Here is a 26,116-nt window from a genome sequence, read left to right as displayed (position 1 = left end):
CTGAGAGATTGATGTTCTAGTACCCAGGCTTAAGCTGGGCTACAAGTACTTCTGAGAGATTGATGTTCTAGTACCCAGGCTTAAGCTGGGCTACAAGTACTTCTGAGAGATTGATGTTCTAGCACCCAGGCTTAAGCTGGGCTACAAGTACTTCTGAGAGATTGATGTTCTAGTACCCAGGCTTAAGCTGGGCTACAAGTACTTCTGAGAGATTGATGTTCTAGTACCCAGGCTTAAGCTGGGCTACAAGTACTTCTGAGAGATTGATGTTCTAGTACCCAGGCTTAAGCTGGGCTACAAGTACTTCTGAGAGATTGATGTTCTAGTACCCAGGCTTAAGCTGGGCTACAAGTACTTCTGAGAGATTGATGTTCTAGCACCCAGGCTTAAGCTGGGCTACAAGTACTTCTGAGAGATTGATGTTCTAGTACCCAGGCTTAAGCTGGGCCACAAGTACTTCTGAGAGATTGATGTTCTAGTACCCAGGCTTAAGCTGGGCTACAAGTACTTCTGAGAGATTGATGTTCTAGTACCCAGGCTTAAGCTGGGCTACAAGTACTTCTGAGAGATTGATGTTCTAGTACCCAGGCTTAAGCTGGGCTACAAGTACTTCTGAGAGATTGATGTTCTAGTACCCAGGCTTAAGCTGGGCTACAAGTACTTCTGAGAGATTGATGTTCTAGCACCCAGGCTTAAGCTGGGCCACAAGTACTTCTGAGAGATTGATGTTCTAGTACCCAGGCTTAAGCTGGGCTACAAGTACTTCTGAGAGATTGATGTTCTAGTACCCAGGCTTAAGCTGGGCTACAAGTACTTCTGAGAGATTGATGTTCTAGTACCCAGGCTTAAGCTGGGCCACAAGTACTTCTGAGAGATTGATGTTCTAGTACCCAGGCTTAAGCTGGGCTACAAGTACTTCTGAGAGATTGATGTTCTAGTACCCAGGCTTAAGCTGGGCTACAAGTACTTCTGAGAGACTGATGTTCAAGTACTACTACTACGATTGCTATTTCTACTACTACTACTACTATTGCTACTATTTCAGCTACTACTCTAACTACTACTATTGCTATTATTTCAGCTACTACTATTACTACTACTACTACTATTGCTATTATTTCTACTACTATTACTATTGCTATTATTTCTACTATACTGTTACTACTACTACAAATAATAATAATTATAGTAATATTAGTAAATATTGAAAAAAGATAAGCTGTATATCTGCAAATTCTGCATAGGTGATGCAGCAACCCTGACTTTGTGGGTGCCACAGCAACCCTGACTTTGTGGGTGCCACAGCAACCCTGACTTTGTGGGTGCCACAGCAACCCTGACTTTGTGGGTGCCACAGCAACCCTGACTTTGTGGGTGCCACAGCAACCCTGACTTTGTGGGTGCCACAGCAACCCTGACTTTGTGGGTGCCACAGCAACACTGACTTGGTGGGTACCACAGCAACCCTCACTTTGTGGGTGCCACAGCAACCCTGACTTTGTGGGTGCCACAGCAACACTGACTTGGTGGGTACCACAGCAACCCTGGCTTTGTGGGTGCCACAGCAACCCTGGCTTTGTGGGTGCCACAGCAACCCTCACTTTGTGGGTGCCACAGCAACCCTCACTTTGTGGGTGCCACAGCAACACTGACTTGGTGGGTACCACAGCAACCCTGGCTTTGTGGGTGCCACAGCAACCCTGGCTTTGTGGGTGCCACAGCAACCCTGGCTTTGTGGGTGCCACAGCAACCCTGGCTTTGTGGGTGCCACAGCAACCCTGGCTTTGTGGGTGCCACAGCAACACTGACTTTGTGGGTGCCACAGCAACCCTGGCTTGGTGGGTACCACAGCAACCCTGGCTTGGTGGGTACCACAACAACCCTGGCTAGGTGGGTACCACAGCAACCCTGGCTTCATGGGTGCCACAGCAACCCTGGCTTGGTGGGTGCCACAGCAACCCTGGCTTGGTGGGTGCCACAGCAACCCTGGCTTGGTGGGTACCACAGCAACCCTGGCTTGGTGGGTACCACAGCAACAGACCGAAGAAGGAAGAGATAGACGGATGAATAAAGGGATGAAGGAAGGGAGGATGGGAGGACATTGCAAAACAAAAACTACAACAAGAAAAACGCGAAAACCCATAGCAACAACTACAGCATCAGGATGCTGGAGAAATTGATGTCATCTTTACTATATCTGAGCTGCCAGAGAGTGAGTGTCAGGAATCTTTTTTCTCTATTATTATTATTATTATTATTATTATTATTATTATTATTATTGTGAAGAAGAGACAGTGGAGAAGGAGGAGGATGGGGGGAAACATATGCATCTTTGCAACATCCAGATCAACACGACAACTTTGCAGGAAGTGCTTCAGTTTAAAGGACCCATGTTGAGGAAATTCCTAAGAATTGTTTCTTTGTTTACTCCTTACAGAAAAAATCCATACGTTCACCTTACTCACATATATTAATAACACCTTACTCACATAAATTAATAACACCTTACTCACATATATTAATAACACCTTACTCACATATATTAATAACACCTTACTCACATAAATTAATAACACCTTACTCACATATATTAATAACACCTTACTCACATATATTAATAACACCTTACTCACATATATTAATAACACCTTACTCACATATATTAATAACACCTTACTCACATATATTAATAACACCTTACTCACATATATTAATAACACCTTACTCATATATATTAATAACACCTTACTCACATATATTAATAACACCTTACTCACATATATTAATAACACCTTACTCACATATATTAATAACACCTTACTCATATATATTAATCTGACAAGAATGAACTCCCCAAGTTCCTATAATCAAGAGTAATAATCCCTCCTTATTTCTGACACTGTTAAGCCTGGTCACAGACCGGGCCACGGGGGAGTTGACCCCCGAAATCCTCTCCAAGTACACTCCAGGTAATACGATACGACTTCTTAGTAACTGACCTACGTGCAAAGTAACATCTGCCAGAACTTTATTACCAACAAGACACGCTATCACAGGAATATTATACACGGGCTCTGGTGCATAACAGGCATAAAATACTTAATTGGATTCAGACATACGTCAGAAGCTAATCCTTCAAGAAGCATTGGTGTCATAGCTTATACCTGGAAATCTAGGTAATAGCTCACTCACGCTGATATATGGCTTTACACAAATGCTGACTATAATTACAGTCTTGATCCCTGTTATATATAACATCGAATAACCATTTGCTGTACGCCTATATGTATATCAGTGGTATTATATACCGACAAGTGATCGAAGTCCCGGGACCGAAACGTTTTCTAAGATGTCCCAGTGTTTGTTTACGTGTTAATATGACGATGTTTCGCGCACTAGGGACTTCATCAATGCCCAGTTTATCAGTCTGTGAGACATGCGTCCATGGTGGGACTTTGTCTCAATAAAGGATCGCATTTTACTGTATCTGTGTTTTTTTCCTGTTGTAATCTTGAATGTCACAACATTTTCGAAGTGGTTTTCTGGCTCTCAGATTCTGACGTATTTCTGTCTGTCATGATTCTGACGTATTTCTGGCTGTCATGATTCTGACGTATTTCTGGCTCTCATGATTCTGATGTATTTCTGTCTCTCATGATTCCGACGTATTTCTGGCTCTCATGATTCTGACGTATTTCTGTCTCTCATGATTCTGACGTATTTCTGTCTCTCATGATTCCGACGTATTTCTGGCTCTCATGATTCCGACGTATTTCTGTCTCTCATGATTCCGACGTATTTCTGGCTCTCATGATTCCGACGTATTTCTGGCTCTCATGATTCTGACGTATTTCTGTCTCTCATGATTCCGACGTATTTCTGGCTCTCATGATTCCGACGTATTTCTGTCTCTCATGATTCCGACGTATTTCTGGCTCTCATGATTCCGACGTATTTCTGGCTCTCATGATTCCGACGTATTTCTGGCTGTCATGCTTCTGACGTATTTCTGGCTCTCATGATTCTGACGTATTTCTGTCTCTCATGATTCCGACGTATTTCTGGCTGTCATGCTTCTGACGTATTTCTGGCTCTCATGATTCTGACGTATTTCTGGCTCTCATGATTCTGACGTATTTCTGGCTGTCATGCTTCTGACGTATTTCTGGCTCTCATGATTCTGACGTATTTCTGGCTGTCATGCTTCTGACGTATTTCTGGCTCTCATGATTCTGACGTATTTCTGGCTCTCATGATTCTGACGTATTTCTGATTCTCATGACTCTGACGTATTTCTGGTTTTCATGACTCTGACGTATTTCTTCATGCTTCTGACGTATTTCTGACTCATGATTCTGACGTATTAATTTCTGGCTCATGATTTTGATGTGCTCATTTCTGGCTCTCATGATTGCTGACAGATTCATTTTGGGCTATCTTCACTCTGACGGATTCATTTCTGGCTGGCATGATTCTGACGGATTCATTTCCGTCTCTTATATCTGAATCTTGTTTTTCAGCGATTTGCTCTACTCTATATTTCTTGTAAAGTCTGTTTCTTCTTCCCCTTCGCGCCTCTGCATGCTTCATCGACCCCTGGAGGAGCGTGGTGACGACCGAGGTGACTTAACATTAAATTCTCCAATCACCAACCAAATATCGGTGCCTTTGTTGGCGCTCATTTGATGCATCATTAATATCAATACTCTGTAAACAATGTGTGTCTTATTATTATTATTACTATTATTATTATTATTCGTAGTTCTATTAGTTAAAGTACTGTTTAGGTTAGGTTAGGTGAATTTTGTCAGGAAACTAGTGTTTCCTGACGCGGGTGTTGGTCATATGATGACCCATTGCTGGAGCTTTTGGTCATCTGACCGAGGCCTTCCGCTAGCTTACCCCTCCTCTACTTTAAAAATTATGGGTATAATGATAACCATTATGAATTGCCCTAAGGGAATGGTGTTTTTCTTGTTTGCTTCGTGTTTGGTACTGAAGTGGGTGTTTGTGTGTGTGTGTGTGTTGTTATGACTAACTGAATCGTAATAACACGATTACAAATAGATCACGGAAGGGTTTAACGCACTGGCCTGCGAGTTCAAACCCCACCCGTTCCCTGATTTGTGTGTTGTTGTTACCAGCTGCAAAAGGCACTTGTCGATTGACACGTGGCCTGTTATGTAAGTATCAATTTGTGTGTGTGTGTGTGTGTGTGTGTGTGTGTGTGTGTGTGTGTGTGTGTGTGTGTGTGCGCGCGCGCGCGTCGGGTCTCGGTTAAAAATTTCTGAAATAAATATTGGTGTAATAAATAAACAAGCCACTGAACGGGTGGGAGTTTAAACCCATGACGAGTGAGTCGGAAAACTCAAGGCCAGTGAGTTACCCTATTTGTTAAGATTTCGTGAGTCATGGTTTAACGATTTAAGCTGGAACTCATGAACTACGACTAGGAAGTTGAGTGTGTGGACCCGACTGTAGTGCCGGACAAGAGCTATGGTAAGTCTGCACCGCTGGAACCAGATTCTTTTGCCTTAGAAACCAATAATTATAACCATAATTCACAAATAACCCGCACACAGAAGAGAGGAGCTTACGACGGCGCTTCGGTCCGACTTGGAGCATTTACAAAGTCACAAATGTGACTTTGTTCCAGTCATCGTAAGCTCCTCTCTTCTATGTGCGGGTTATTGGTTTACTGTTGCAGTCACGGTATTGTGCCTTTTTTTGTTATAACCATAATTTTTAAAGGGGTTGGAGGGATAAGCCAGTGGAAGGCCTCAGTCAGATGACCTAAAGCTCCAGCTGCGGATCATCACCCCCTCACGGGAGGTTCCTTGACGTTGGTGAGGGGCTCTTGATCTAGTGAATTGAATCTATGCTCCTGTTGCCTGGATTGAGCCTAAATGCCTTCCATTCCCCCCCACATGCGTTGTATAATCCTACGGGTTTAGCGTTCCCCCACGATTATAATTATAATTATGCGCGTCATCATATGACTAAGATCCGCGTCAGGAAACACTTGTCCTGTTTCCTGACAAACCTTACCTAACCTAACCTTGTTTCACAGACGGCAGTGTTGGTAGGACGGTAATGAACTTGTATCTGGTGTACCACTCTGCCTTTCAATAATATAATAATAAGATTTTTATTTACTACAAGTACATGTACAAGGTATATAGACCATAGCTGACATCAATGACATACTACTATATAGAAAGCCGCTTGTTATGCTGAGCATTTCCCGCAAATTAGGTCCATGTCCCAAGTTGCAACCCACACAGGTCGACTAACACCCAAGTACCCATTTGACACTGATGGGTGAGCAGGAACAGCAGGTGTCTTATGGAAACACGTCCCCAATGTTTTCCAGCTGTACCGGATATTCGAACTCCGGACCTCAGTGTGTGAGCTGAGTGAGCTAGTGATCGAGCTACGGGACACCTGTAATATATACCGAGACGTGTATATCTCTGGGTATATACCACATACAGTGCTGTATTAAAACAAAACCATCCATCTGTCTGTGTCTGCCTCTACTTGTGTGTGAGTGGCATATGACACACGCAGCTGTGGTGTCCGAGTGGTTAAGGAGATGGACTCGAAATCCATTGGGTTCTGCCCGCACAGGTTCGAATCCTGTCCACAGCGATGAATCCTTTTCCGATTACATTGTCGAATTTCAGTGTCACTGTACATACGTGGAGCTTCCTCGTGACACTCAGGTATTGAAATACCAGTTTTACCTATTCGGCACGACATACATATATTAGGCAAAATTAAATTGCGCTTGTTATAATAAGGTTAGGCAGGTTTTCTAAGGTCTTTTGGTACAAAATTATTAATTTTTACAGTAACATAAATAGAAAGAGTATATCCTAAAAGGTATAAGAGAAAATTTTAGAAAAGACTTAATTTTAAATGAGTTCTTGCTAATAGATCAATTTTACCTATTCGGCACGACATATATACATATGTGTGTGTATGTATATTAAAAATATTTAAAGAAATTTCTGAAAAGGCAACACACAAGTCATGTAATGACAAAGATTCATTAAAATTCAGGGAAGAAACTAGTTTACACAACGTAATTAGTGTGTGCCGAGTAACGTTCATGATTCATACGTATTAATTACCAGCAGCGAGGCCTCTATGCTGAAAATATATAAGACTTACTTTTTTTTTTTAGAGAAGACTGGATCTTGTGGAACAGTTAGCCTGGAGTTATGGACTAACAACTTGGGAGAACTTCAGTTATTTTAAGTTTTAATGGAGGGAGGTAGAACTTGATGCTGAGGCGGAACTTAATGGTGAAGCTTGAAAAGGAAGAGAACTTGGTTAAAGTTGTGAAGCTTGTCTAACTTGATGTTGACGCTCGAAGGTAAGGACAGAACTTGGTACTGGAACTTGAGAGGAGGAAGGAAAAGTTTGTGAAGGTATCGTAGATTTTATGAGGATGTAAACCCGCATGGGTCATTACTGCAATGAGGTTTGGAGCCTTGATCGTCAGTCTTCAAATCGAGGTTTTATTCACCAAATTATATATATATATATATATATATATATATATATATATATATATATATATATATATATATATATATATCGTGCCGAATAGGCAGAACCTGCGATCTTGGCTTAAATAGCAACGCTCATCTTGCCATATAGGACAAGTGAAAATTTATGTATGCAATAATTTCGCCAAAATCATTCTGAACCTAACGAAAAAAATATATTTCACTGTGTTTGTTTAGAATTTAATTATTGTAAACAAATCTAAAATATATTTAGCTGGGTAAAGCTAAAATAAATTGTTCTTGTTATAATAAGATTAGGTAAGTTTTCTAAGTTCATTTTGGTGCAAAATTATAATTTTTTACATCAACATTAATGAAAAAAATATATCTTTAAACGAATATGAGAAAATTTTAGAAAGGACTTAATTTTAAATGAGTTCTTGCTAATTGACCAGTTTTACATATTCGGCACGACATATATATATATATATATATATATATATATATATATATATATATATATATATATATATATATATATATATATATATATATATATATATTAAGTAGTACTGAATGTAGTACTGAATGCGGCTGAGCGGTCCATCCTGAGCGGTCTCATTCCGCGCCCACGCGCCCGCGCGCCCGCCCGAGTGCCCGCCCGAGTGCCAGCCCGTCCGCGCCGACCCGCGACATTGACCTCACCCTCAACCACCTCGCCCTCGACCACCTCGCCCTCAACCCCCTACCACGCCCTTCAACCCCCCCAGCAACCCCCCTGTGCGCCGTGCCCGCCGTGCCTGCCGCGCCTGCCGCGCCCGCCCGCGCCTTCTGCAGCGCCTTCCGCAGCGTCGTCTGGATCGTCCCCGCTCCCCGAATTTTTTTCCGATTTTTTTCGATTTTTTTTTTAATTTCATTTTCTTGTGTTCTCCATCTCCTCGGATCAAATTTTTTGGATTCCCCCTATGGGGTTTTTGGGTTTCCTCCTATGGGTACCCCTCCTATCACACTTCCACCCCAAATATTCCTGCTCCATCTCCTCGGATCAAGTTTTTCTCGATATCAATAATACAAAGATTTTCCCCTCACACCTCCCACCACCCACTTCTACCCCAAGTATTTCTCCTCCATCTCCTTGGATCAAGTTTTTTCTCGATATCAATAATACAAAGACTCCATCTCCTCGGATCAAGTTTTTTTGGATTCCCCCCTCTGGGGGTAAGCATTCAAATGAACTCCCCCTATGGGGCATGGTATTTTCTCTTACTACAGGTCTAAACAAGTGTGACGTCACCCCACCTGTGTTTACTCGGCGGTCAGTGACGTCACGTGATGACCTCACACACACAGGCTGAATCTTGTCAAGCAGACATTAAAATGCAGGATAACACTAATACACAATATTTTCATTTATTTATTATACAACCAATGCATTTCATATACATTTCTGGTAACACAAAAAATACAAATTCATTGAAAAAAAGATACAAATCATTGACTAAAATCAACATAGAGTAATTCTTTTTCTCTTGAAGAAATTCTGTGCATTTTGTTCTGGATCTTCTTCGTCGTCACCATCTCAGTATTACACATTTCATATACAACATAGGGAAAACATTACACATTTTCACTCTTAACCCCAGGATAACCCAAATACAGTGGACCCCCGGTTAACGATATTTTTTCACTGCATAAGTATGTTCAGGTGCCAGTACTGACCGAATTTATTCCCATAAGGAATATTGTGAAGTAGATTATTCCTTTCAGACCCCCAAACATACACGTACAAACGCAGTTACATAAATACACTTACATAATTGGTCGCATTTGGAGGTAATCGTTATGCGGGGGTCCACTGTAATTCCACATTTTTTTCGTTAATACCCACAACAATCCACAATTTCTTTTCAAAAGATTCACTCTCCTCAAGTCTAGACATTTTTCTCGTTTTAACTATTTCATCAGAAAAAGTCTGGCGAGTCTTATCTAACCGATCTCAGATAACATCTCAGGTCACCCCATAGCATCGTCTGAGACTATGACCTTCTCTCTCTCTCCTCTTCTAACCCGTTCTCCCCCCCCCCAAACCCTCACTCTCCCACCAACATCTCACAATTTTCACTCACACACAGTTTTTCTCGTTTTAACTAATTTTATCAGAAAAAGTCACGACAACACATACAACTTATAACCACTTTTCGATAATTTCACTAGTCACAATTTTACATATTAGCGAAGTTAATCACACACACACACTTTTCTCAATATCTCTTAAGAAATATTCTCTCTTCAACATCCTTTATCATCTTACTACAGAACAACCCCCAGATTACTTCGAACACTCTCATAAATCATTTGAATACTCACAAAAGCACCTTTGAACATTTCCAAACAACAAAAACACCATCAATTACTTTAGAACATTTCCAAGACAACATTTTGAATACTCCCAAATAAGATTTGACATCTCTAATTTATCTGCACTTACACATTTCATTAAATTGCATCTCATCCCCCAAACTCCTCCCTCATTCTCCAGATTTTTTACAAGATTATCACAAAAACTAACCCAAACACTTATAACATGAGACATTTTACCAAAACTAACACAAACACATCCCCACACACCACACTTTGCTTTGAACATCAAAAAATACCATCAATTACCATTGAATACTCCAAAAACATCATTTGAACACGGGCAAATCACCACTGAATACTCCCTGAACTCCTTCATAAATACTCTTGCACATCATTTGAACACCTTTAAAAACACCTTTGAATAGTCTCAAACACCACTTGAGTACTCCCAAATACACCACTGAATACTACTAAAACACCGCTGAATACAGTCAAAACACCACCAAAATCACCATAAACTATGATCAACATCACAGACTAACACCCGTTTTCACACAAATCCCCTCAAATCACTATAACCAAGACGATTATCAATTTCTATGAGTACACTCACCTCCAACTAAGATATAACATGAGCGCAAAAAACATGAACACAATCCAAACACACACGAACACTTACAACAGAATCACCTATTTTTCGGGATCTCTAGTTTGACAACAACGCCCACAACCTACAACCCACATCACCCACAACCCACAACAACAACAACAACAACCTACAACCACTTTTCGGCATCACTAGTTCGACAACAACACCCACAACCCACAACACCCCACAACACCCCACAACCCACATCACCTACTGTGAGGGAAAAAGTTCAATAGATAGAAGTAGCGATGGAGTATAAAGTAACAATAGTTTGATTGCCGGCTGCTTGTTAACGTAGGGTCAGTCTAGCTCCCGCTATCCCTTCCCCTCCTTCTTCTCCCCCCCCCCCCGAAAGGTGACGTGTGGGGCTCCGGTCCAAACAGTAATCACTAGACTCACAGCTCCCAGCACTACTGTAAGTACATGCCTGCCTTGTATTCTAGTGGATTTATTGGTTGAAAGCTTCACTTTTGACCAATAATAAACTTAGTCCTTTCAGTCTTGCTCTAGGTTGACTGTTGTAATAATCACCACATCTTTTAGGTATTGTACTTATCATGGAGAGTGATTTCTTAAGCAGTGGGTAACTTGTCTATCTTTCCAGCTTGGATGACAGAGAGGGTCACCTGCCAATCAACGAGTAGAATTGAAGGAGATGGACTAACGTCCTGAGACTTCCCCTTTTTGGATTTAATTACCTGTGCACCTGTATGAAATTGCAGGACGTAACCCCTCATCATTGCAGCGGTAAAGAACCTGCTTTCCTGTCATCGGGATAGAATACTCAAGGCTTTACTGTGAAGAACGAACCGGTGGGTTGTAACCAACACCTGCGAACCCGCCCCCCCCATCATCAGCAACGGCTACGATTTCAACAACACGCAGTGTCACCAACACCAGACACCCCTATATATATATTAGCGTTGAATTCAGATATCATTTATATTTTTCATTTTTCATTTTCTTTAATGTAGGATCAATATTTCATATTTAAGTGTTTTATTTTTTATATTTTCTAAATAATAAAGTGTTTATGTTTGTCAGTTTTTATTCTTTTTCTATACATTAATTTTCCTGAGGAGGAGCCAGCCTGAGTAATACTGACTGAAGTTGTTACAGGGCTGAGTAAGTCTTCACACCCACAACAACAACCCACTTATAACATCTTTTTTGGTATCTCTAGTTCGACAACAATACCCACAACCCTCATCACTTACCAATTTTTTCCCCTTCTTTTTATTGAATCTTAAAATGTAATGCACATTCCTCCCTACATTACTAAAATTCTAATAAAATCCTCTCCATACCCATCTCCTTGTATCCACATAAATTGATATTATACTCACAACAACTAATCATCTCACTACCCAACTGCTGCGATATGTTTCTACGCCCTCCATTCTTTTCCCATGTATCATAACTTTTCACTTCTATAACTTTTTATAATATTCACACTTTACCTTTATTTTCAGTAAAATCCCCCCATATTTCATTAAATTTCTAATACAACCCTCCCCATATCCCTCTCCATCTCACCCACATTTCTTCACATCCACTCACCCATCTCCAAACACACCTCTGCAGAACACACACAAAAATCACATTTCACATCCACAAATGCATCTCATCACCCATCTCAAATCCACTAAAATCACTGTAACCAAGATATTCACAAAATTCTATGACCACCTAAAACACACTCACACACACACACACACACACACACACACACACACACACACACACACACACACACACACACACACACACACACCTCACTTTACTTTGAACACCTTCAAAACACTCTCATACATCACCATTTGAGACCACCTTTTCTCAATATCTCTTAAGAAATATTCTCTCATCCACAACCTTTATCATCTCACTACAGAACAACCCCAAGATTACTTCGAACACTCTCATAAATCATTTGAATACTCACACAAACACCTTTGAACATTTCCGAACAACACTGAAGCACTTCCAAAATATCATTTTGAATACTCCCAAATAAGATTTATCATCTCTAATTTATCTACACTTACACATTTCATTAACTGAAATTACAACTCATCCACCATACTACTCCCTCAGTCTCCAGACTTTACAACATTATCACAAAAACTAGCTCATGCACTTATGACATGAGACATTTTACCAAAACTAACACAAACACACCCACACACACACCACACTTTACTTTGTACACCAACAACAACATCAATTACCTTTGATTACTCCAAAAACATCATTTGAACACATTCACCTGCTGCTAGTGTTAACATGATAGTCACACTCACTTTTACTTAATTTAACTTAATGAGAGGGAAGTTGACGCCTACCCCCAATCTGTTATAGTCCTTCCACAGCCTAAGAGGTCAATAACAATAAGATAGTTTACTAAAATTTCTGACTCGCAACTTGCATGCCTATATATTGTAGGTAATATTCTAAAACATATCACATAATGAAGATTCATTCTATAGCCCATTACTTCTTTTACTAATACACATAAATATTTGTGTTCTTGGCCTAACTCATTGTTTCATTTGGCATTCACACTTACACATTTCATTAACTTGAAATACATTTCATCTACTTGATTCTTCCAGATGCCTTACAATATTAGCACAAAATTAATACCATAGCATATGATGACATTGAGAATTGTTGCCATACTGCAATGCTGTCTGGCTTGTCATCGGATCACTAAAATAACACTTGAAAATATTCCGCTAAGTATTGCACGAATTAAAATGTTGTCAACCTCGAATACTTAAAATTGTTGGATTACCAATACCAGCAATTGATTACTACCAAATAACTAGATCTAAGTTAGTATCGTCTGCAATAACTACTTATTTATTGGAGTACAATCACCAAGAAACTGCTTCCCGCGGGCGTAAAAAAAATCTTGAACACATTTGTTCTCACAACATTAGTACATGAGTTCGTTATCACCCGAAAAGATATTCTTGTACACACATGGGCTCCAAGATAATTGACTGGTAACAATATTCACCCATAGTGGCCTGGCTTCACTCATCACTATTCAGAAATACTGTTTTGTAAATACTACATTACAGTATCTGGACAAGAGTGCAGATACTCACTACCAATAACATTTCCGAATGTCACAATTTGTTGTGACTGGTGAGTCGCTGTTCCAGTGACAAAATACACTCCCATCTGTAAGTGCCAGCTACTTGGTTGGTCAAAATATCACAGCTTCCAAGCCTCACTGTGCCCTATTTTCAATACAATATTTAAGAACACTTGTAATAAGATGACAGACGGCGATCGTGACTACTGAACAATATCACTAGAAAATACTCAACTGGCTTTATAACATCACATTAAAATACGATCAAGCTAATTTGCTGTACATTGCTGATTTATGCCATTTGTTTGTCAATACTTGTCACAAGAATACCAAAACATATATTGCATTCTTTCGTGTCTACAGAGTCATGAAAACACTTACATATTTCAGTCACAAAAATAAGACACATATCACTGATGATTACCTTTCATCTAATAAGGCCTATAAACATGGAGTTTACTCATAACATAGTCAACTACTGTCCAAAAAATAGGCACTGACACTCACAACTTAGAGCTAATCAACAAGCATATTGAATACTGTCTTCTTAAGACATGTTCTCTAAGAATACTAACCTTGATTCGTTAATTAACAGGGTTATATACACTGTAAATTCTGACATTGATTCGATAATAACAGTAAGTTTCAGTGTTAATAAAAAATAACTATGTCATGAAATATTGCTTGTGTAAATTCCAATACCACACCTCTGGCTACACATTAAGATTTCATAGCCAGTTAATTCTGATTATCAATGTGTTGCTGGTTTATATTACTGGCCTGGGGTTTTATATATTCGAAACTTAATTATTTTTTATCAACCTGAATATTACAGCCAGTATCATTTATTTTCTTCATAGCTTGCATGATATCACATTCCTCATACAGATGTTTCAGGGATGATGTGGATGAGGAATGTGATATGCAACATAGGTCAGAAATGATAAATGCGGTATGAATATTCAGTTTGATAAAAAAATGTGTAAAACAGTTTTATGTTTCGATGATTATAACATAAATTTGGTTGGTAAATTGTATTAATATTTTTTGTTGATGAATAGTTAACATGAACTTAGTAAAGTGATTGTGTATTAGTTGGAGGGGTGTGACTTAGTTCTGGTAATGTCTCACGACAAGGTAAATTTTTTTTGTGCTTATGTCTTACATTTATTGTCAATATGTCAGGTATAGGTTTTGGTGTATGTCTTAGTTATGATGTGTATGTCTTAGTTGGAGGTGAATGTCTTAGATTTGGTGTGTATGTCTCGTGTCTTAAATTTGTGATTGAAATGTATAAGTTGTGGGTGTCTGTGTATTATTTTTTATTTTGGTGGTGGTGATATGTTATAGTGTTCATGTTATGTTATAGATGTTGGTGGAAGTGTTGTGGTATTTTTGTGTGTCTTATTTTTGTGCGAATGTTTAAAAAAAATAAGTGTTTTCAGTGATCATAGTAGTTTTGAGATGCATGATCTTAGACTTTTGGTGATCTTGGTGATGAGTGTTGATAGATGATGGTAAACATGATATGGAATTGGTGATCGTGATTTTTGTGTGAATGATTATAAAAATGAGTGTTTTCTGTGATATTAGTGGTGGGGTCATAAAATCTGGTAATCGTCTTGGTTATAGTGTTCTTAGATATTGTGGGTACAACAGGATGAAACAGGGTGGGTTGGGTGTGATGTTACTGACCACCAAGTAAACACAGATGGGAGTGTGACGTCACTGGAGGTGACCTCGCCGGACCTGTGAGGTGTGACATCAGGTGTTGGTGGTAGTGAGGTGAGTGCGCTTAGATATTGTCAAATATGATTTTTTGTGTGAATGTTTATAAAAAATGAGTGTTTTCTGTGATATTAGAGATTTTTGAGGTAAATGAACATGGGTGATTGTTGTTGGTGGTTGTCTTAGATTTATGTGTGTACAAGATATGTTTTCAGTTGATGGTGATCATGTACTAAGTGTTTGTGTATTAGGTTTGTGTTCAAGTTTTTCTTTTTTTTTGCGCCCTTGGGGAGGGAGTTCTTGGTTATCGTGATTTGAGGGGATTTCTATAAATGGGTGTTAGCTGGTGATGCTAAACTTAGTTTCTGGTGATTTTGATGGTGTTTTGGTAGTATTCAGTTGTGATTTGGTAGTAATCAGTAGTGTTTTGGGAGTATTCGGAGGTGTTTGACGGTGTTTTTGAAGGTGTTCAAATGATGTGCAGAGTATTTTTTGAAGATGTTCAGTGGTGTTTTGGTGATGTTCAGAGTTGGTTCAAAGTTAGTCAGTGTGTTAGTTGTGGTAATGTCTCATGTCATATGTGTATGAGTTAGTTTTTTTTTTGTGCTAATGTTGTAAAGTCTGGAGAATGAGGGAGGAGTTTGGTGGATGAGATGTAATTTCGGTTAATGAAATGTATAAGTGTGAATGAGAATGTAAATTGGTGGGTGAGTTAGAGAAGACAAAATGTTATGTGATCTTAGTAAAAGTATAGATAGTTTTAGTGATCTTCGTTATGATGATGTTTTAAGAGAATGTGTACAAAAATGTGTGATCTTAGTGGTGGGGTTATAGAATTTGGTAAACGCCTTGATTGTGGTGATCTTAGATATTGGAGATATAACAGGTTGAAACAAGTAACTTCTTCTCATTAAGTTAAATGAAGTAAAAGTGGGGTGTGACGTCGCTGATCGCCAAGTAAACACAGGATGGAGTGTGATGTCATGGGAGGTATCCCTATCTGTGCTGGTATGTGTTGGTGGTAGTGAGAGGAGTGTATTAGATATTGTATGGAGTTGGTGATTGTGATTTTTTGTGTGAATGTTTATAAAAATGAGTGGTCATTGATGATAGTTGATGGATGTCTTAATTTTTTTTTTTGTGTGTGTGTGTACATGTTATGTTTTCAGTTGGTGGTGATCCAGTTGTAAGTGTTTTCGGTGTTGTTTGGAAATGTTTATGATTTATGAGTGTTTTTTTTAGCGCTCTTGTTATATAATAGTCTGAGGTGATTGGGATCGTCTTGGTTATAGTGATTTGAGGGGATTTCTATAAAATGGGTGTTAGTTGGAGGTGTTGATCTTAGTTTATTGTGATTTTTAGTGTTTGGGCAGTATTCGGTGCTGTTTTGGTAGTATTCAGTGGTGTTTTGGGAGTATTCAAAGGAGTTTGTTGATGTTTTTGAATGTGTTCAAATGATGTTTTTGGAGTAATCAAAAGTAATTGATGTTGTTTTTGGTGTTGTACAAAGTAAAGTGTGGTGTGTGTGGGTGTGTTTGTGTTTTGGTAAAATGTCTCATGCCATAAGTGTATGAGTTAGATTTTGTGATAATGTTGTAAAGTCTGGAGACTGAGGGAGTAGTATGGTGGATGAGTTGTAATTTCAGTTAATGAAATGTGTAAGTGTAGATAAATTAGAGATGATAAATCTTATTTGGGAGTAATCAAAATGATATTTTGGAAGTGCTTCAGTGCTGTTTGGAAATGTTCAAAGGTGTTTGTGTGAGTATTCAAATGATTTATGAGAGTGTTCGAAGTAATCTTGGGGTTGTTCTGTAGTGAGATGATAAAGGTTGTGGATGAGAGAATATTTCTTAAGAGATATTGAGAAAAGGTGGTCTCAAATGATGATGTATGAGAGTGTTTTGAAGGTGTTCAAAGTAAAGTGAGGTGTGTGTGTGTGTGTGTGTGTGTGTGTGTGAGTGTGTGTGTTAGGTGGTCATAGAATTTTGTGAATATCTTGGTTACAGTGATTTTAGTGGATTTGAGATGGGTGATGAGATACATTTGTGGATGTGAAATGTGATTTTTGTGTGTGTTCTGAAGAGGTGTGTTTGGAGATGGGTGAGTGGATGTGAGGAAATGTGGGTGAGATGGAGAGGGGTATGGGGAGGGTTGTATTAGAAATTTAATGAAATATGGGGGGATTTTACTGAAAATAAAGGTAAAGTGTGAATATTATTAAAGAAATTATAGAAGTGAAAAGTTATGATACATTGGAAAAGAATGGAGGGCGTAGAAACATGTCGCAGTAGTTGGGCAGTGAGATGATTAGTTGTAGTGAGCATAATATCAATTTATGTGGATACAAGGAGATGGGTATGGAGAGGATTTTATTAGAATTTTAGTAATGTAGGGAGGAATGTGCATTACATTTTAAGATTCAATAAAAAAAAGGGGAAAAAATTGGTAAGCGATGAGGGTTGTGGGTATTGTTGTCGAACTAGAGATACCAAAAAAGATGTTATAAGTGGGTTGTTGTTGTGGGTGATATGGGTTGTGGGGTGTTGTGGGTTGTGGGTGTTGTTGTCGAACTAGTGATGCCGAAAAAGTGGTTATAAGTTGTAGGTTGTTGTTGTTGTTGTGGGTTGTGGGTGATGTGGGATGTGGGTGGGTTGTGGGTGTTGTGGGTTGTGGGCGTTGCTGTCGAACTAGAGATCCCGAAAAATAGGTGATTCTGTTGTAAGTGTTCGTGTGTGTTTGGATTGTGTTCATGTTTTTTTGCGCTCATGTTATATCTTAGTTGGAGGTGAGTGTGCTCATAGAAATTGGTAATCGTCTTGGTTATAGTGATTTGAGCTGATTTGTGTGAAAATGGGTGTTGATCATAGTTTATGGTGATTTTGGTGGTGTTTTGACTGTATTCAGCGGTGTTTTAGTAGTATTCAGTGGTGTATTAGGGAGTACTCAAATGGTGTTTGAGACTATTCAAAGGTGTTTTGAAGGTGTTCAAATGATGTGCAAGAGTATTTATGAAGGTGTTCTGGGAGTATTCAGTGGTGATTTGGTGGTGTTTTGACTGTATTCAGTGGTGTTTTAGTAGTATTCAGCGGTGTATTTGGGAGTACTCAAGTGGTTGAGACTATTCAAAGGTGTTTTTAAAGGTGTTCAAATGATGTGCAAGAGTATTTATGAAGGAGTTCTGGGAGTATTCAGTGGTGATTTGCCGGTGTTCGAATGATGTTTTTGGAGTATTCAATGGTAATTGATGGTATTTTTTGATGTTCAAAGCAAAGTGTGGCGTGTGGGGATGTGTTTGTGTTAGTTTTGGTAAAATGTCTCATGTTATAAGTGTTTGGGTTAGTTTTTGTGATAATCTTTTAAAAAATCTGGAGAATGAGGGAGGAGTTTGGGGGATGAGATGCAATTTAATGAAATGTGTAAGTGCAGATAAATTAGAGATATCAAATCTTATTTGGGAGTATTCAAAATGTTGTCTTGGAAATGTTCTAAATTAAATGGTGTTTTTGGTGTTATTTAGAAATGTTCAAAGGTGCTTTTGTGAGTATTCAAATGATTTATGAGAGTGTTCGAAGTAATCTGGGGGTTGTTCTGTAGTAAGATGATGAAGGATGTTGATGAGAGAATATTTCTTAAGAGATATTGAGAAAAGTGTGTGTGTGTGTGTGGGGGGGGGGGGTGTATTACTTCGCTAATATGTAAAATTGTGACTAGTGAAATTATCGAAAAGTGGTTATAAGTTGTAAGTGTTGTCGTGACTTTTTCTGATAAAATTAGTTAAAACGAGAAAAATTGTGTTATGAGTGAAAATTGTACAAGAGAAAATTTTAGAAAGGATTTAATTTTAAATGAGTTCTTGCTAATTGACCAGTTTTACATATTCGGCACGACATATATATATATATATATATATATATATATATATATATATATATATATATATATATATATATATATATATATAATTCTCTCTGCATCAATTAACTAAAGCAGCTGGACAAAAGTTTTGAAAACATTCAAAATATATTTTTTTATGAATGCAAATTTTACATATTACCTCGAATATTTTACTGAATTATTATAAAATGGTATTATCTGCCAGCGTAATATTGTTTTTTGGAAATTACTCCCGGAATTGTGTTTTTCTGTAGTGTGTGCGAGTGTTTTTCTGGAGAGAGAGTGAGAGAGTGTGTGTGTGTGTTTGTGTGTGTTTGTGTGTGTACTCACCTAGTTGAGGTTGCAGGGGTCGAGTCCTAGTTCCTGGCCCCGTGTGTGTGTGTATTTGTGTGTATGGGGGTGTGTACTCCCCTATATGTACTCATTGGTTTCAGGGGTCAAGTCTTAGCTCCTGGCCCTACCGTTAAAATTAGCAGCTTGTCAGATATACTCTCATAACCTGGTGGGTCTAGTCATACTCTTGAAACCGTGTATGGGTCTGTCTCTGCACGTCTCACCATCTCTGTAACTCATCATTGTCTCCATCTGTGCCCCTTAATACTTATTTCTCGCCTCTTAGGCCATCCCAGCAACCCCATAACTTCATTTGAGCATTTTGTATGTCATGTCTTCTCTGGTCCTTCCGTACTCTTACGTCTTGAGGTTCAATTCTTTTTTCATTTCCTCGTAACTCACACTCCTTAGGTCTGCAACAACACCCATTGCATACCTCTACGTTTTCCCCAGTTTTTAACATGCGTTATTAGGTGTGGGTTCCATGCTGGTGCTGCGTACTCCAAGACTGGCCTGATATACGTTGTTCATATTGTCATAGTGATTGTTTAGAGTCCTGTAATTGCGAAGCACTTTGAACTGAGACTTACATTTTGCTGTTGTCATTCTTAAATTGGCTCTAAACACCTCACTTCCGTATGTTTAGGGTTGGCTCTTTTGCTAATTTTTCTGTTCTTGTTTATCCTTTACTTTTTGTGGTCATTCCTTGCTCTAGTGTTCTTCCTTTTGTTTAATTCTTCGTATTCAGTTGAAGGGATTCAATAATATTTTCTGGAAACTGAAATTAGAATAAATTTGGATAATTGGCTAAAGATTAAGGCTGATCAAACGTTTTATCTCAGAGTTTTCGATCGTGACTGAGCTTCATCAAATTTCCAGAAAAAAATTCTTAATACGTTAGAAATGGATAGGTTACGTCATATGCAGTGGAAACAGGAAAGTAGGTCACGGCAGGTCACAGGTTGCCTAGTAATAGGCGTGAAAGATGCTTTCATTGAGTGAAAGCTTCTAAATTCTTCTAGCTGGTGTTAGATTTTCTAATTATGGCTGCTTCAAGGCACTTCCTTCTACCTCAGTCACCCTCTGTTAGGAAAAAGAAAACGTTTGTCTTCTGTTGCATCTTTCGACGTTCCAGAGAGGTATAGGTCGTTTTTTGGCATACATGAAATTTTCAATGTTATGCCCCATGAGCTATGTATGTCTGTGTATGACTGATGTACTATGGACTCTGCATTTGTGTTTCTGAAGTCAGGCATGAAGAATGGAAACATTCCGTCTTAGCAGTTTTTTTCAGTCAAATACAGGCGATTATATAACTGGAGACAGTACAAACCACACGAGAATAGATCCACTATTAAAGCTCTTGGGCTGTAGAGAAGTCGCCAGTTGGGTTACATTTGGTGACTTTGACGGGAGCATGTACAGAAGTACTTCCAAGGTTTCTCTATCTGAAGCTCAACCCAGATGGTACAGCAACGACCTGTCAATTTACAGACCGCAGTTCGATCCCCCCCTCATCTCTCCTGTTTATTCATACATATAAGAAATTTCTTATTGTCATCCTTCTTCGGTACAAATGGCAGTAAATTTATTCAGATTGCAATATCATTAATGTTATTGTTGAAATCTTCTGTCACCTGCAATTTTCCAATCAACTAAGGAGATTTATTGAAGCATAATTTTTAATTGCATTTTCAATATTTTCTTGTTATTGTATCTGGGATATTTTATTATATCTAGTTGAAGAATTAGTGTGATTTTCTTTTTATTTCAGAGATAGTTTGCTATAACGTGGTCGTAGGTACAAGAGAAGTGTTAGGTCCGTGATGTACTGTCTTCAGTGTTTGTGGGTACAGGAGAAGTGTTAGGTCCGTGGTGTACTCCCTTCAGTGTTTGTGGTTACAGGAGAAGTGTTAGGTCCGTGATGTACTCCCATCAGTGTTTGTAGGTATATGAGAAGTGTTAGGTCCGTGGTGTACTCCCTTCAGTGTTTGTGGTTACAGGAGAAGTGTTAGGTCCGTGATGTACTCCCATCAGTGTTTGTGGGTACAGGAGAAGTGTTAGGTCCGTGATGTACTCCCATCAGTGTTTGTAGGTATATGAGAAGTGTTAGGTCCGTGGTGTACTCCCTTCAGTGTTTGTGGTTACAGGAGAAGTGTTAGGTCCGTGATGTACTCCCATCAGTGTTTGTGGGTACAGGAGAAGTGTTAGGTCCGTGATGTACTCCCATCAGTGTTTGTAGGTATATGAGAAGTGTTAGGTCCGTGGTGTACTCCCTTCAGTGTTTGTGGTTACAGGAGAAGTGTTAGGTCCGTGATGTACTCCCATCAGTGTTTGTGGGTACAGGAGAAGTGTTAGGTCCGTGATGTACTCCCTTCAGTGTTAGTGGTTACAGGAGAAGTATTAGGTCCGTGATGTACTCCCATCAGTGTTTGTAGGTACATGAGAAGTGTTAGGTCCGTGATGTACTCCCATCAGTGTTTATAGGTACATGAGAAGTCAGGTACGTAGTGTACCGTTGTCAGTGTTTGTAGGCACAGGAGCAGTACTCACCTATATGTGGTTGCAGGGGTCGACTACACACACACACACACACACACACACACACACACACACACAAACACACACACACACACACACACACACACACACACACACACACACACACACAGAGTTAGGCGTGAGCGAAAAGTTTCCAGATGTACTGGCCTATTCCCAGAATATTTGCCACTAGTTAAAGTACTTTATACCTTGTCATGGATTCCATACCAACTCAATCTGTAAAAGGAAAATATTTATGGTGTCTTTTAGGCACTATTTTTTAGATTAGTATAAAATTGATGTGATTTCGAGCAAGATCAAAATCTCTAATGGAGTCTTTTTCACTCTTGGGAAGCGTTAAATCAGTATGGGATATTTCCATTATTATTATTACACACCCCACACGTAGGAGAGAGAAATTTATAACGACGTTTCGGCCCGACTCGGACCATTGACTAGTATGTGTCTGGCTAGTCAATGGTTCAAGTCGGACCGAAACGTCCAGTTACGGTATTGTGACTTTTTATCCATTATTATTATTATTATTATTATTACTATTATTATTATTATTATTAAAAATTATTTTATTAATTATTTTTTATTAAAAATTATAATGATTTTATTAAAAATAATTTTTATTATTAGTAGTACTAGTGAAGCAGTAGTAATAGTACTAGCAGTAGTAATAGTAGTAGTAACAGTAGCAGTAGTAGTAGTGGTAATAGTGAAAGTAGTAATGGTGATGGTAGCAGTATTATTATTATTATTATTATTATTATTATTATTATTATTATTGTATAATCCCTGAAAGCAAAGATTAACTCCAGTTCCCTGGATCAAAAACCCGTCTCCTCCTTCAACTGACACGGGAACTTAAATCGAAATTCCATTTAGACAAAATACATTCACCCTGCAGCTGTATTTTCAATGTGATCAACAAGCAAGAGAAAATACATTCTTCTGGCAAACATTTCTTCAGAGAATTCAGCGGTAAATTGAATATTGAGGGTAAACACCTGTCTGATGCATCTGCCTTTCAACCTTCCTTTGTTGCTCAGTCTTGCAAGGAATACTGTCTTCAGGGGAAGAAAGACGTTATGCAATGCTGTCTGTTTGCAAGATATGTCGTTTTTACACTGTCTTCAAAACGAGTAATTTTTGCAATTTCTTCAAGAAGTGTGACCTTACACTGTCTTCAAGAAGTGTGACCTTACACTGTCTTCAAGAAGTGTGACCTTACACTGTCTTCAAGAAGTGTGACCTTACACTGTCTTCAAGAAGTGTGACCTTACACTGTCTTCAAGAAGTGTGACCTTACACTGTCTTCAAGAAGTGTGACCTTACACTGTCTTCAAGAAGTGTGACCTTACACTGTCTTCAAGAAGTGTGACCTTACAGTGAAGTGTGACCTTACACTGTCTTCAAGAAGTGTGACCTTACAGTGTGTGACCTTACACTGTCTTCAACAAGTGTGACCTTACACTGCCTTCAACAAGTGTGACCTTACACTGCCTTCAACAAGGGTGACCTTACACTGCCTTCAAGAAGTGTGACCTTACACTGCCTTCAAGAAGTGTGACCTTACACTGTCCTCTCACACACACACACACACACACACACAGGCGCTGGACTCGACCCCTGTAATCACAAATAGGTGAGTACACACACACATACACACAATTAAATAAACACTACCACGTGTGTACACATATGCACATACATGTATACCCACAGCCACGTGTGTGGAGGTACACACACATGAATACTCACAGCCACGTGTGTGGAGGTACACACACATGTATACTCACAGCCACGTGTGTGGAGGTATACACACATGTATACTCACAGCCATGTGTGTGGAGGTACACACACATGTATACTCACAGCCACGTGTGTGGAGGTACACACACATGTATACTCACAGCCACGTGTGTGGAGGTACACACACATGAATACTCACAGCCACGTGTGTGGAGGTACACACACATGTATACTCACAGCCACGTGTGTGGAGGTACACACACATGAATATTCACAGCCACGTGTGTGGAGGTACACAAACATGTATACTCACAGCCACGTGTGTGGAGGTACACACACATGTATACTCACAGCCACGTGTGTGGAGGTACACACACATGTATACTCACAGCCACGTGTGTGGAGGTACACACACATGTATACTCACAGCCACGTGTGTGGAGGTACACACACATGTATATTCACAGCCACGTGTGTGGAGGTACACACACATGTATACTCACAGCCACGTGTGTGGAGGTACAAACACATGAATATTCACAGCCACGTGTGTGGAGGTACACACACATGTATACTCACAGCCACGTGTGTGGAGGTACACACACATGAATATTCACAGCCACGTGTGTGGAGGTACACACACATGTATACTCACAGCCACGTGTGTGGAGGTACACACACATGTATACTCACAGCCACGTGTGTGGAGGTACACACACATGTATACTCACAGCCACGTGTGTGGAGGTACACACACATGTATACTCACAGCCACGTGTGTGGAGGTACACACACATGTATACTCACAGCCACGTGTGTGGAGGTACACACACATGTATACTCACAGCCACGTGTGTGGAGGTACACACACGTGGACAGACTACAACTGGTTGGGACTAAACTCTGGACAATATCGCTTAAAACTCTACAGCCTTGACAAACACAATAAATTTGTCCCTCAAAGTTAGAAGTCAAATGGATTTTCGGCCAAAAAACGTGAATTTTTATAATGGATTCAAGTCTGCTGGAAAAAAAAGACATATGGAAATTTTTAGCTCGCATTCACGTTTCTTTTTTTTTTTTAGTAAAATAAATAATTTTGGAAATTACTGAGAAGTATAGTGCCTGCACTCTGAAGGATGGATGGTGATGTTGCTCTGGTGGTGGGAGGTACAGTGCCTGCACTCTGAAGGATGGATGGTGATGTTCTGGTGGTGGGAAGTACAGTGCCTGCACTCTGAAGGATGGATGGTGATGTTCTGGTGGTGGGAAGTACAGTGCCTGCACTTTGAAGGATGGATGGTGATGTTCTGGTGGTGGGAAGTACAGTGCCTGCACTCTGAAGGATGGATGGTGATGTTCTGGTGGTGGGAAGTACAGTGCCTGCACTCTGAAGGATGGATGGTGATGTTCTGGTGGTGGGAAGTACAGTACCTGCACTCTGAAGGATGGATGGTGATGTTCTGGTGGTGGGAAGTACAGTGCCTGCACTCTGAAGGATGGATGGTGATGTTCTGGTGGTGGGAAGTACAGTACCTGCACTCTGAAGGATGGGTGGTGATGTTCTGGTGGTGGGAAGTACAGTACCTGCACTCTGAAGGATGGATGGTGATGTTGTTCTTGTGGTGGGAAGTACAGCATCTGCACTCTGAAGGATGGGTGGTGATGTTCTGGTGTTGGGAAGTACAGTTCCTGCACTCTGAAGGATGGGTGGTGATGTTCTGGTGGTAGGAAGTACAGTACCTGCAGTCTGAAGAATGGGTGGTGATGTTCTGGTGGTGGGAAGTACAGTACCTGCACTCTGAAGGATGGGTGGTGATGTTCTGGTGGTGGGAAGTACAGTGCCTGCACTCTGAAGGATGGGTGGTGATGTTCTGGTGGTGGGAAGTACAGTACCTGCACTCTGAAGAATGGGTGGTGATGTGGTTCTGGTGGTGGGAAGTACAGTGCCTGCACTCTGAAGGATGGGTGGTGACGTTGTTCTGGTGGTGAGAAGTACAGTGCCTACACTCGGAAGGATGGGTGGTGGTGATGTTCTGTTGGTGGGAAGTACAGTACCTGCACTCTGAAGGATGGGTGGTGATGATGTTCTGGTGGTGGGAAGTACAGTGCCTGCACTCTGAAGGATGGGTGGTGATGTGGTTCTGGTGGTGGGAAGTACAGTGCCTGCACTCTGAAGGATGGGTGGTGATGTTCTGGTGGTGGGAAGTACAGTACCTGCACTCT

At 39.8% G+C, this 26,116-nt stretch overlaps 1 non-coding gene across 1 annotated transcript; it reads left to right on the top strand.

Moving 5' to 3' along the window:
- Positions 1-6,569: 6,569 nt before the first annotated feature.
- TRNAS-CGA (transfer RNA serine (anticodon CGA)) lies at positions 6,570-6,651 on the top strand. Its single transcript has one exon. It is a non-coding gene; the product is annotated as a tRNA-Ser (tRNA).
- Positions 6,652-26,116: the final 19,465 nt, after the last annotated feature.

The sequence above is a fragment of the Cherax quadricarinatus genome, chromosome 88 (assembly GCF_038502225.1).
Source record: "Cherax quadricarinatus isolate ZL_2023a chromosome 88, ASM3850222v1, whole genome shotgun sequence".
NCBI classification, from domain to species: domain Eukaryota; kingdom Metazoa; phylum Arthropoda; class Malacostraca; order Decapoda; family Parastacidae; genus Cherax; species Cherax quadricarinatus.
This window is presented reverse-complemented; position numbering and strand designations above follow the sequence as displayed.